The sequence below is a fragment of the Medicago sativa genome, chromosome 6 (assembly GCF_051527215.1).
Source record: "Medicago sativa cultivar Bolivia chromosome 6, Bolivia_mono, whole genome shotgun sequence".
NCBI lineage: Eukaryota > Viridiplantae > Streptophyta > Magnoliopsida > Fabales > Fabaceae > Medicago > Medicago sativa.
The window spans coordinates 59042449-59055548 of record NC_140754.1 but is presented as its reverse complement, the minus strand read 5'-3'; positions in this window follow the sequence as shown (position 1 = coordinate 59055548).

Here is a 13100-nt window from a genome sequence, read left to right as displayed (position 1 = left end):
CAAACAACTTTTGAAAAACAATCCAAAAGGTAGAATTTTTATTTACTTAATTATAGTAATATTGACACTCAATAATTATTATAATTAAATCTGTTTTATTTAGGCAATCAATTTGTTTCCAAAACAAATTACAGGGCTAAAATTAAGCAAATATTTTATTACCAAATTCAAAATCATATCTGATATTGAAACTCTTTCAAAATCATGATCTTTTAAATTTACTACCTTTCTTCAATTAAATAAATTAATTAAACATAAATATTTTCAAAGATTGTTTGTTCAGCATGAACAACCGGATCTATGATGCTTCACCAGATTCAGATATTGAAGCTCACTCTCACGAATTGTTCAAATTCACAACAATCTCTTTGAAAACAATTGATCGAATGATACAACCATAATAATACAACGCTTGTATAGTTAGGTATCCTAATACAACAATCAAACATCAATAGTTTTAACAATTGTTTGTTCAGTATGGACAACCGGATCTTTGATGCTTCACCAGAATCGGTATTCGAAGCTCAATCTCACGAGTTGACTACAAATTCACAATCAATTATATAAAACCTATTGAACGAATGATATCATCAATATATCACATATAATGATGTTGTATTAAAATCATATATCACATATATGATATTGATCAATCAATTTTAATTAATATTTAAATTTAAATAATAAAATATTAACACTTAATATTCTATTTTATTAACGGATTTGCATTCCAAATTAATTCCTTATAGAATATCAAAATATTAGCAAATCAAATATTTGCGAAAATATTATTATCTCTTAAAACAATTTTAAAAGATAATCTAATTTGATTTGTTTCCAATCATGTTCCCGTCGATATGTATAATCGATATGTCGATACTTCACCAGAAACGGTTTCTGAAACATCAAACAAATCGAAAAGCCATGCACAGAAAACATGATACGATGCCAATTTTAATTCTCTTTATTATTTAATTCCGATTCAAAATGTTTAATCATATTAAAACATAAAGCAGTAACAAAGCAATCCGATTCATGGTTTCGTAATTGGCTCTGATACCACTGAAGGAAAATCGAAAGATATCATACACAGCGGAAGAAGAAGAAGAAGAAAAATTTCGATTTTCATTCCTTGGATCATTACGAAATTCAAACATGAATCAGTGATTCGATTGTTACCTCGAAGTGTGAAATCTGAAAGCTGAGAACTGGAAACTGGAATCTCGATCACAGCCAAGCAAGCAGCAAGCAGCAAAGCCTCTAGCAAGTCCACACGAACAGTGCTCCTCCAAAACTCGGTGCTAGCCAATGAATTGGAAGTGCAGAGAAGAAAAGGGTTGCTTCAAAACGTGTAACCAAAAACTTCAGCACCAGAGTTCTATTTATAGAACTTCTAGTGTGCTCTGCAAGTCATAAGTCACTATTGGGCTTCAGTAAGCCCAACAACGAGTTTAGTAATTTTGCTAACTAATTAGCGTTATTTACTAAACGCACCCCTTATATAAGTCATACTTATATATTTCTCTTTTGACTGTTCTTTGTGTGTGACCCAATAGGTTCTAGTCACGTTGGAAATAATATTAAATCTAATATTTAATATTATAAACAATGAGCGGTATCTAGCAACACATCATTGCTACCCAAGTGACAAGAATGTCAAGTGATCTGACGAAACCTTTCCATGATAATACTCATGTGTACACTTACTCCTTTGTCTCGATATCTTTATTGATCCCAAGGCATAGATATTGTCACCCTTGTATAGATCAATGTTTATATTCCTTGATTCCGAAATATACTGAATAACGAATAAGTCCAATATCTTATATTGACTTAGTTTGGCATGGCCATGCAGTTTTACAGTTATATTTCATCAAGAGGCCTAAAGATATATCTCCCGTTTATGAGGAGGGACAAATCCCATCTAGGACACTCATGTCCCTCAGCATGCTTCATCAAGTACCCATCAACCAACGTTATGGTTATCCTTTTACAGACAACGTTAGAATGGCAACAAAGCACTTGAGTCCACATCTAGGGATCATAGTGGTTTCAGGTCTAAGAGTGATATACACTATTATCATTGCGAGTATATCTTATGACAATTGCATAACTTACTATGTAGTATTCTCACGGTGGGTCAATCCAATATAAATATTACTCCTAATATTTATATCTATGTGAAGACTTGATAACTCTTTATCCATGATCTGTGAGATGTGATCATCAGTCTACCCACATAATAGTCTATATGCTTTAATGATATCCCACTTCTCAATAAAGCTTGACTACGGATACTTTTAGAATAGTTTCCTTATGTTTAACGGGGTCTCACAATTAAGTTATACTTAATGTTCCATTAAACGGACTAACTATTCTAGGGACTTTATTATTTTGAAACAAAACAAAATCAATAAAGAAACGCCTTATAATTTATATTTTCACAATATATATATATATATATATATATATATATATATATATATATATATATATTTATATCAATATCATGATACAAAGCCAAACCCAATCAATATAGATTGGCTATTAGGGCTTACTCCAACAGCAATGCTTGTATGCTCACACTAGGATGCTTAAGCATGTGTATGTGTCAGAGGAATGGATAAAACAATATCCGGTTAGAGAAAACAAGTTATTAATAAATAATGTTTATGTCGCATCCCACCGATACAATAAAAGCTTGTGTGCTCGCATTAGGAGGCTTAAACTTTGCATGTGTCGGAGGAATGTATAAAACGTTATCCATTTTTTCTTAAAATAGGAATGTAAGTGTGTTGGATTGATTTTAAGGTTTTTAGAATGAGGATAATCCCAAGATCACGAGACATACGTAAGGGATAAGAACTATCCGGGCGCGAAAAGACATATGTCAGATCGACCCTTTTCATTCTTTTTATTATGAAAATATCTTCAGTTAAATAGTGAGGATAACCCACGATCACGAGACATACGTCAGGGATAAGAATTATCCGGGTGCAAAAAGACATACGTCAGATCGACCCTTTTTCACTACATTTATTATTAAAAATACCTTGAATTAATTGTGAGGATAACCCAAGATCACAAGACATACGTCAGGGATAGGAATTATCAGGGTCCAAAAAGACATACGTCATATCGACCCTTTTTCACCATGTTTATTATAAAATATCTTGAAGATAGTGAGGATAACTGTAACATCCCAGACTGCTTACAGGATTGCCGACTAACCCCACAAACCAACACGAGTCTTTTCAGCATGCTTTGTGTTGTGAAAGTGACTCAAAATTGGAGTTTGGAGGCCAAAAATTGATGTTTGCTGAAAGTACAAATCGGGGCCCGAATGGCAAAAATCGGGGCCCGATTTTGGCTGTCTTTGGGAGCAGTTTGGTACTGGAAAAATCGGCGCCCGAATGGTAAAAATCGGGGCCCGGTTTTGCGTGCTGTTATTTTTGGGAAACATATTTTTTGGGCCAGATTTGGTACAATTTTATGGGAGTTTCTTTTACTATAAATATAGGCATTGTATCAGTGTAAACCTTGAGATAGAGGGGGCTGAAACAAGGGTTTAGAAAGGCAACAACAAAACTAGGGTTTGTATAGAGTTTGTCTCTTTGGAACAAACACTAGGTTTTGAGGGTTGATTCACCTTGGGAAACACTATTAGGATTGAGTCTCTTGGTTACGGGAAGAGGCTGGGATTTGGGTAGAATTAGGCGGGAGACTTATTCTTGTAATCCATCTCTTTTGTAACGTTACTCATCATATAGTGAATCGGAGGGCTGCTCTCTCCCCCAGACTAGGTCAATTTGGACCGAACTGGGTCAACAAATTCTTTTGTGTTCTCTCTTTCCTTTTCTCTCGCTGTTGTTTTCTACTTTTGGCTTGTGATTATAACTGTTCCATACACTTTGATTTTGGTTGCTTAATTATTCCTTGCTCCACACATCAAGTTGTTATTGGTGTGAGTTTTTCATCGAATTCGCAACAATTGGCGCCCACCGTGGGGCAAGGGTCAAAGGATAATCAAGTACCATGGGTTCGAAGTGGGATATTGAGAAGTTTACCGGAGATAACGATTTTGGGTTATGGAAGGTAAAGATGGAAGCGGTATTAATACAGCAAAAGTGTGAGAAATCTTTGAAGGGTGAAGGTGCGTTACCGGTCACCATGTCACGTGCGGAGAAGACCGAGATGGTGGACAAGGCCAGGAGTGCCATTGTCTTGTGCCTCGGGAATAAAGTTTCGAGAGAAGTAGCAAAGGAAGCAACCGCGGCATCAATGTGGTCAAAGTTCGAATATTTGTATATGACAAAGTCTTTGACTCGTCGGCAATTCCTAAAGCAACAACTTTACTTATTCAGGATGGTAAAGTTAAAGATCGTCATGGAGCTACTTATGGAGTTCAACAAAATCATTGGTGATTTGGAGAACATTGAGGTGCGTCTTGGGGATGCGGGTGCTCTGATGGTGTGGTGTTGTTCGGAGGATGAAGAAGGTGATGTTGGTCATCTTGGGAGTGATGCCTAGTGGAGCGGTGGTCGTCTGGAGAGACGTTAAACACTCAACATCAGCCTGGAGAGGCGGTGGTAAGAATACTCATGATCAGTCTGGAGAAGCGGAGGCAACAATACTCATGATCTACCTGTTGAGGTGGAGTTTCAAGGTTGAAGACATAATGGGATGTACGCATTTGCTAGTTGAGGTAAAGTACGCTCAGCGTGAGGTGGAGTTGAACACACCGGTAATGGTACGACTATGGAGGACCTTGGGTGCTATGCTCTATGGTGAGCAAGGGATTTCTTCATAAGGTTGAAGAATGTATAGCACGACTTGCGGGATTACTCTAAAAAAAGGCCAAGGGTGATTGGATGCAAGGAGACCTTCAAGGAAGCGGGAGATGTCCTGTGTTGAAGATGTCATGGTGAATGCTTGTGGGACTACCTGAAATACCTAGCGTAGTTAGACTGCAAGGACCTTCGAGAAGGCGGAAGACATTCTGAGGGCTGAAGGGATGGGAGGTGTATACTTGTGGATTACTCTAAAAGCCAAGGGTGATTGGGAACAAGTAGATCTTCAAGGAAGCGGGAGATGTCTCGTATTGAAGAGGTATGGTAAAGGCTTGTGGAACTACCTAAAATTCCTGGCGTAGTTGGACTGCAAGTATCTTCGAGAAGGCGGAAGACATTCCGATGGCTGAAGAGGTTAGGGTGTAAACTTGTGGAGCTACTTGGTGTAGTGGGAACAAGGGAAAGAGCAGCAAGGTGTTGATGTTAAATGGGCATCATCACTAATTTGGAGTCAAGGTGGAGATTGTTGTGAAAGTGACTCAAAATTGGAGTTTGGAGGCCAAAAATTGATGTTTGCTGAAAGTACAAATCGGGGCCCGAATGGCAAAAATCGGGGCCCGATTTTGGCTGTCTTTGGGAGCAGTTTGGTACTGGAAAAATCGGCGCCCGAATGGTAAAAATCGGGGCCCGATTTTGCGTGCTGTTATTTTTGGGAAACGTATTTTTTGGGCCAGATTTGGTACAATTTTATGGGAGTTTCTTTTACTATAAATATAGGCATTGTATCAGTGTAAACCTTGAGATAGAGGGGGCTGAAACAAGGGTTTAGAAAGGCAACAACAAAACTAGGGTTTGTATAGAGTTTGTCTCTTTGGAACAAACACTAGGTTTTGAGGGTTGATTCACCTTGGGAAACACTATTAGGATTGAGTCTCTTGGTTACGGGAAGAGGCTGGGATTTGGGTAGAATTAGGCGGGAGACTTATTCTTGTAATCCATCTCTTTTGTAACGTTACTCATCATATAGTGAATCGGAGGGCTGCTCTCTCCCCCAGACTAGGTCAATTTGGACCGAACTGGGTCAACAAATTCTTTTGTGTTCTCTCTTTCCTTTTCTCTCGCTGTTGTTTTCTACTTTTGGCTTGTGATTATAACTGTTCCATACACTTTGATTTTGGTTGCTTAATTATTCCTTGCTCCACACATCAAGTTGTTATTGGTGTGAGTTTTTCATCGAATTCGCAACACTTTGTCCTCACTCACATGCTTACCGGGAAACTTCCCGGTAGGTCACCCATCCTAGTACTACTCCAAGCCAAGCACGCTTAACTGTGGAGTTCCTATGGATTGAGCTCCCGAAAAGAAGATGCATCTTGTTGATATGGGTAGTACCTAACAATTCTTATAAGCCTTCCTTCAACCATGTAGTCCCATACCTACACGGCCTCCGGATCCCTCTCATTCCGATGTGTTTCGGTTCCTACTATTGTCGTGGGGGTCCCTTGCGGCTTAAACCGTTCCCCTTAGGTCGGCAACCTTTCGTATCCACCTAGCGGGATATCGAAAGCCACGACGTGGGTGTTACAATAACACAAGATCATGAGACATATGTCAGAGATAGGAATTATCCGGGTGCAAAAAGACATACGTCAAATCGACCATTTTTCACTATATTTATTACAAAAATACCTTAAATTAAAAGTGAGGATAACCCAAGATCACAAAACATACCTCAGGGATAGGAATTATTCGGGTGCAGAAAGACATACGTCAGATCGACCCTTTTTCACTATGTTTTTTATAAAAAAAAAAAAAAAATTGTGTTTCACCAAACAGTCCAAAAATGAAAAGAAAAGTGAAGGGATAGAAGATGAGAGAATGCAATATGAATGTGAAAATGAAAATGAATGAATGAATGAGAATGCAATAAATACACAAGTAAATAAATATGTATGCAAGACTTAAAATAAATAAATAAATGAACAAATAAAAACACAACAATAATGGAGCAAATGAATAAATAAATAAATGAGCATAAAGTAATTAAATAAACATCTTAAGAGAAAAAATTGGCGCCTTAAGAAGAACACCTTTGTTAGTGCAAAGATTTGACTCAATAAGGTTAAATAAGCTATTGTCCAAATAATCACTTATTTACATAAGCTAAAAAGCAAATGAATAAATTAAAAAAAGATGACTTATAAAAATAAGCCAACAAAAAGAAAAGAAGATTTGAAAAGATCAACTTTGTTAGTGCAAAAATATGACTCAAATGCTTAAATAAGCACTTGTTCAAATAATCACTTAATTACATAAGGTAAAAAGCAAATGAATAAATCAAAAAATGACTTATAAAAATAAGCAAACAAAAAAAGAAAAGAAGATCTGAAAAGATCACCTTTGTTAGTACAAAAGTTTGACTCAATTGCTTAAATAAGGGCAAAAGTTATGGTGCATAAGAAAATCCTTATGCACTGTGCATAAATCATTCACAACCATCAGATCTAGTGTACATGTGTAATAATCCTAGGCTTCTCCTCTCAAACTACACCAAATCAAGGAATAAAGAAAGAGGTATAAGTGAAACATAAGTTAAAATGTTTCTCTCTCTAAATTATTTTAGAGAGAGAAGCTCTGCAACAAAGGTCATCTTCTCCGATCAACATTAAAACGCCGGCGCGGTGGTGGCCGGCCCAACAGGGCAGCACCACCGCGCTGGAAAATTCAACTTCCTTTTATTTGAAAACTGAAGACACTTTCCGACATCCTTTTTCGCGCTGGTTATGAATATGGCCTTAGATTTTTCGAAAACTCAACGGTTTGTTCTAGATCTAGAAAAATAGATCATTGTTTTACCTTTCCTTTCTTCTTCTTATTCTTCTTCTTCTAGATCTAGAACCGGCTTTGTTTTGTACAGATCCGGTTCGGATTGTGTTGTGATTGCTTGAGTTCGGATTTGTTGTGTTATTCTAGATGATGATGATTTGAAAAGGTTGTTGTTATTTGTGAGATAAGGAAAAAATATTGATGGAGATAGTGTTGTTCTTGAAATCAAAAGAAAAAGATTGTTGCTGAAATTTTTTATCTGATGATTGTTTGCTAGAAAAGTGTTTGATGGATTTGTAGTGAAATCTAAAAAATAAATTGCTGGAAAATATTGTTCATGTTGTTCTTGCTGGAAACCATTCCCACAGCAAAATGGTTTTGGAGTACAACTCACAGAAACCATTTCCACAGCAAAATGGTTTCAAAGTACAACTCACAGAAACCATACCCATAGCAAAACCATTAGACAATTATTTTGGTTTCTCATAGAAGACTATCAAAACCATTAAACCATAATTATGGTTTCAGTAATAATTTCAGTGTATAACATCTTAATCATTATTCAAAACCATCTAACAATAATAATTTTATTAAAAACCATCACACAATTATCTTGGTTTCACATACATGACTATCAAAACCAATAAACCATACTTATGGTTTCAGTAATTTATAAGGAAAATGCTAAAAGTTACGAAAGGCTTGTGCACAAAATTAACACGAACATCATTGCATCCTAGATTTCGTTATCAGTTGCTCATCAATTTTTTCAATGATGAAAGATTATCCTTGAAAGTTGAAATCACATGACAGACAATGATCTTTGGTCAATAACCATTAAAAAAATCAAGTACGTAGTGGAAATATATGGTTAGCTAATTAAGAATTTAATTTTAAACCTAATTTAAAATTGAGAATTTTACTTTCAATTTAAAATTAAAGTGTCTTTGAATTTCTAATAAAAAGAAAGGATTGAAACACATTTAGGATTTGTAGTGAAAGCTCAAAAAATGAACTGCTGGAAAATATTGTTCATGTTGTTCTTGCTGGAAACCAATCTCAATGGAAACTTCCATACTTATAGAAGTTTGTTTTGTTTTGTTGTTACGCGTTTGGTTTTTTCTGGGGTGTAGAAAGCAATTTTGTTGGGCAAGGTGTTAATGGGCTGGACTTATGCAGGACTTATTCATGATGCATAAGTTATGGCTTATGCATGATAACCACTTAAAAAAAAGTCACAGAGGGGGGTTCAGATCTGAAAAGGAGTGAGTAAATAGCATCAATAGATCTGAAAAAGGCCCAAAGCCCATCCACTTCAAATAATAAAAAAATTAGCACACATTAAAAACAAAAAAAGGTGGGACCCACGGGTCAATGGAAAGAAGAAGTCAACTCTTTCTTCTCCATTGAAGCTCACACCGATGAACAAACAACAACACACCATATTCAAAAAAACTCAAACAGTCATCAAAACTCACAAACGAATATATCATCTTGCTAGATTTTTCGCACTGATCATGAATCTATGCTTAGATTTCACAATGGAAGTTTGTACACAGAGAAACGTAAACAACAACTTCAAACAAAAAAAAAAATCAAAAACTCAAAAATAACGTTTTAAGCAAATCTAAACATTAGGAAAAGCTTTATAACACTTCAAGTAACATAAATATACGAAAACCCACCTTGTTTGAGGCCCAAAGTTTTCTAACCAATTCCACCTTTTTCTTAGCAATGATGAGTTTATGATTCACTGTTCTTGGTGGTTTTTCTTGCGTTTTTGAGTGTTTTTGATATTTTGAGAGTGTTTGGAAGCTTTTGATTGAAGAAAAATGAAGGTTTATGGTGATTTGAGAGAAAAAAATTCTATGAAAATGGTGATTTTTTTTTATCTTCAATTTCCAAGCCTCCTCTTCATCTGCGTTCATGGGGTATTTATAGAGGGAGTGACTTGTTGGTCATGTGTGGAAATTTTTGTGATTGGAAATGATATAGAAATGAAATGAATCAAAGTTGAAATTTTGGATGTGATGGAATTGAGTTTTCTTGAGAATTAAGTAACAAAATAAAATATGAAAAAAATTAATAAAAATGTGCATTAAAAAGAGAAATTTGAAGCTCACTCTTAATACTCAAGAAAATGCATTTGATGCATAAAAATAGATTTATTGACTTTTTAAAAGAAAAGTTGACTTTTGGTCAACTGTTGACTTTGGTCAAAGGTTGACTTTTTGTTGTTGTAAAAATTTAGAAAACAAGAAGAAAAAATAAAAGTTTTGCCAAGGGCAAAATTCGGGTATGACACATATAACAAGACGTCAAATCGCACAACGTCAAATAATCACATCTTCACAAAACACAAAGTCAAATATTCACATCATCGATACACTTGCAGATATGTATGCAATGTACCTAACTTGACTCTACATGCATGTGGTGTTGAGACAAAATCCCTAATTAATTTTAAAGATAACAAACCTTGATGATTAAGAAATTAAAGGAGTTTGATTAATTTCTTGGTATTTAATTTGTGTTATTGAGTGTTTAACTATGACAGGAACAAAGTTTAAATCATACCAAGATACAAAAAATCAAAGGACATAAAGACTTATGAACCCCGTCAAAGTTCAGAAAGTTAAACTGAGTTCAGAAAGTTGTTCTTATGGTTATCAAGAACAAGCCTATAAATTCATGAACATTGTCAAGAACATTCAAGCTTCACGTGACATAAATAAAAGCCCAAAAAAAGTACATTTGACTTAGATCAATTAAGGAACAAAGACATTTAATTGGATTTATTTCAAAGGGCATCTTCAATGTTCATTTAACACTTATGAACATTTGAAGTTCAAAACATTAGGAATAGTCTATCAAGAATATCATCCTAGATGTTACATATATTGCACTTCATCAATGTTTCATCATTCGGATTTGATTACATCAAATGTGAGTCTTACAAATCCTCCTAAGTGAAACAATGGAACTTTCTGAGTTCAGAAAGTTCAATACAACTACATGCTTTATCTGACTTGAACAGTACAGTTGGTGAAAAGTAAAAAGCAAAGCAAAAAACAAGATCAAGTCTGATTCAATAAGGACTCGACACATAAGGAAGCATGTACTGTACAACCGGCGCATAGGAAAACGAGTTATACAGAATGTATGTAAACTGATTTTGTAAACCATTTTATTTTTAATTCCATGCATTTTACATTTCCTTTATGTTTATGCGTTTAAACTTTTACGCTTTCTATTAATTTTATCTTGCTTTTACTTGCAATCTTAAACCTGTCGAGAGACAATGCCTTTTTACTCTAAAACTCGTCCTGCTCTCTAAGTAACCTGAGTGCATTTTGTGGCCTTTTTCAAACCGTTTTCGATCAAAACTTTTGCACAACATGTCGTGAGATTTCTAGTTCGGTCTCGCTTGTAATAATCAGAACTAACCCGTAGTTTTCCAAAAAGACCGGTAAACAAATTGGCATGCCTAGTGGGACCTTGTTTGTGCAATTGATTTTCAAAAGCATTTTCATAAAAAAATTGTTTTTCAAAATCTTTTTTCAAAACTCATCTCATTGAGTGGTGGTAAGAATTCAACACCAAAATTAAATCATCAACATTAAAATCATCATCATAATCATCATCAACAACAAACATATTTATCACCAAACATTCATCAAATAGTCATCACTAAAAAAGACACCTTCACCTCATAATTCACAAGTCATATTCAATAAGAGTCATCACCAATTCATTAAATTAAAATCACCAAAGAATTATCATCAACAACTATCACCTCAAAGAAATAACAAAGTTTCAAATTCACATTTCACCTAAAAGACGGACATCTATCCACATTATGATATACATCATATTGAACCCCCAAGCATCATCAATTCATTCACATTCTATCATATTAACATGAATTCAAAGTAAACAAGTTCAAACGTCTCGACCGAGTATATACACAAATCACATATGAGTGCAGTAGTATAAACATATACGTTTCATAGGCCAATTCCAACAAATACCAACATTCACCTAAGATCGTATCGTTTTATTATTTTCTAAGTTATTCAACAAAACAAGCCAAACAAGTTCGAATGCCTCAACTAAGTATACACATAAGTCACATATGTGTGCTATAACGTATACATATACGTCTCATAGGCCAATTCACATCAATCCCAAAGTTTCACAAAGTTCGTATCATTTCACAAAGTTAGAAAGTTCAAATACATTTAAATACATAAAAAAAAAATCAATTTGGAACCACCCAGATCGAATCCGAATGCCCGGAACAACCCAAAACATGGGTGCTGAACTGGGCAACTTGTCTTGGGCTCGCCATGAGCTCGCCAGGCGAGCTACACTAGAACAGTTTGCCTGTTTTGGTTGTTCCCTCTCGGGAACTCCCAATTTTCCACACCAAAACCCCAATTTTGCTCCCCTTGACCCCAAATTCGACCCTAAAACTTATACACTTGATTAAAAACATAAAAAGACATTCAAAACAACAACAAACATCGGATTATAACACTAAATTCATCTTAAAATCATCACCTAGTTCATTTTCATCAAAAATCACCATTTTTCTCATTTTTATTCTAACTTCAAAACAACCACACCAATTCAAACCCCATCAACACAAAAACATAAACAAACATTAATGAAGTGAATTCAGTCATGCTTCAATAACAATCATACACCAATTCATGAATTTCACTCAAATAGTCAAAAATCATTAAAACAACTCAACAACAACTACAACTATGAAGTTTGAGCTATTAACACAACAAATTCATGAAGTTTATCATACCCACAATTTCACATGAAAAAGGAGCACAAATTTTATCATTTAAAATCATAAAAAGTCACAATTATCACAAAAGCACTTAAACCCATAAGTGAAATTAAGAGATTATAGCTTAACTAGTGAAATGAGACTATCCCCTTTTCCTCTAATCTTCAAGAATCCAATTCCTAGCTTCAATTTAGCTCCTAGCCACCAATCCCAAGCTTTCTCTCTCTAGCTCTTCTTTTCTCCTCTGGATCCCCTTTCTATCTCCACCTCTATCTCAAAATGCTTTGTAAAAATGAGTGAATGAAGGTAATGACCTAATTTTCTCATAAGACTAGTGTTTATATAGGCACTACTCAGATGGGCTGAATATCTAGTTGTCTAAATGTGCTCAATTTTCTTACCAACTAATTCACCGAGTTACTACACACTTAAACCGTCAAAATAGCAAATAATTACCGTCTCTTAAATACTTACCCCAACTCACTGGTAACTTAGTAAAAGTAATTGTTCCCACTTAAAAACACTAAAAATAATCTTCCAAATAAAATGACTATTTTATCCCTGCTCACCAAATGAACAAAATACCCCTGAGTGTAAAATGACTAAAATACCCTTCTCAAGCTAAAATCCACTAATCCCGAATAAAATACACACAAAGGCCATTAATCACACACAACCAC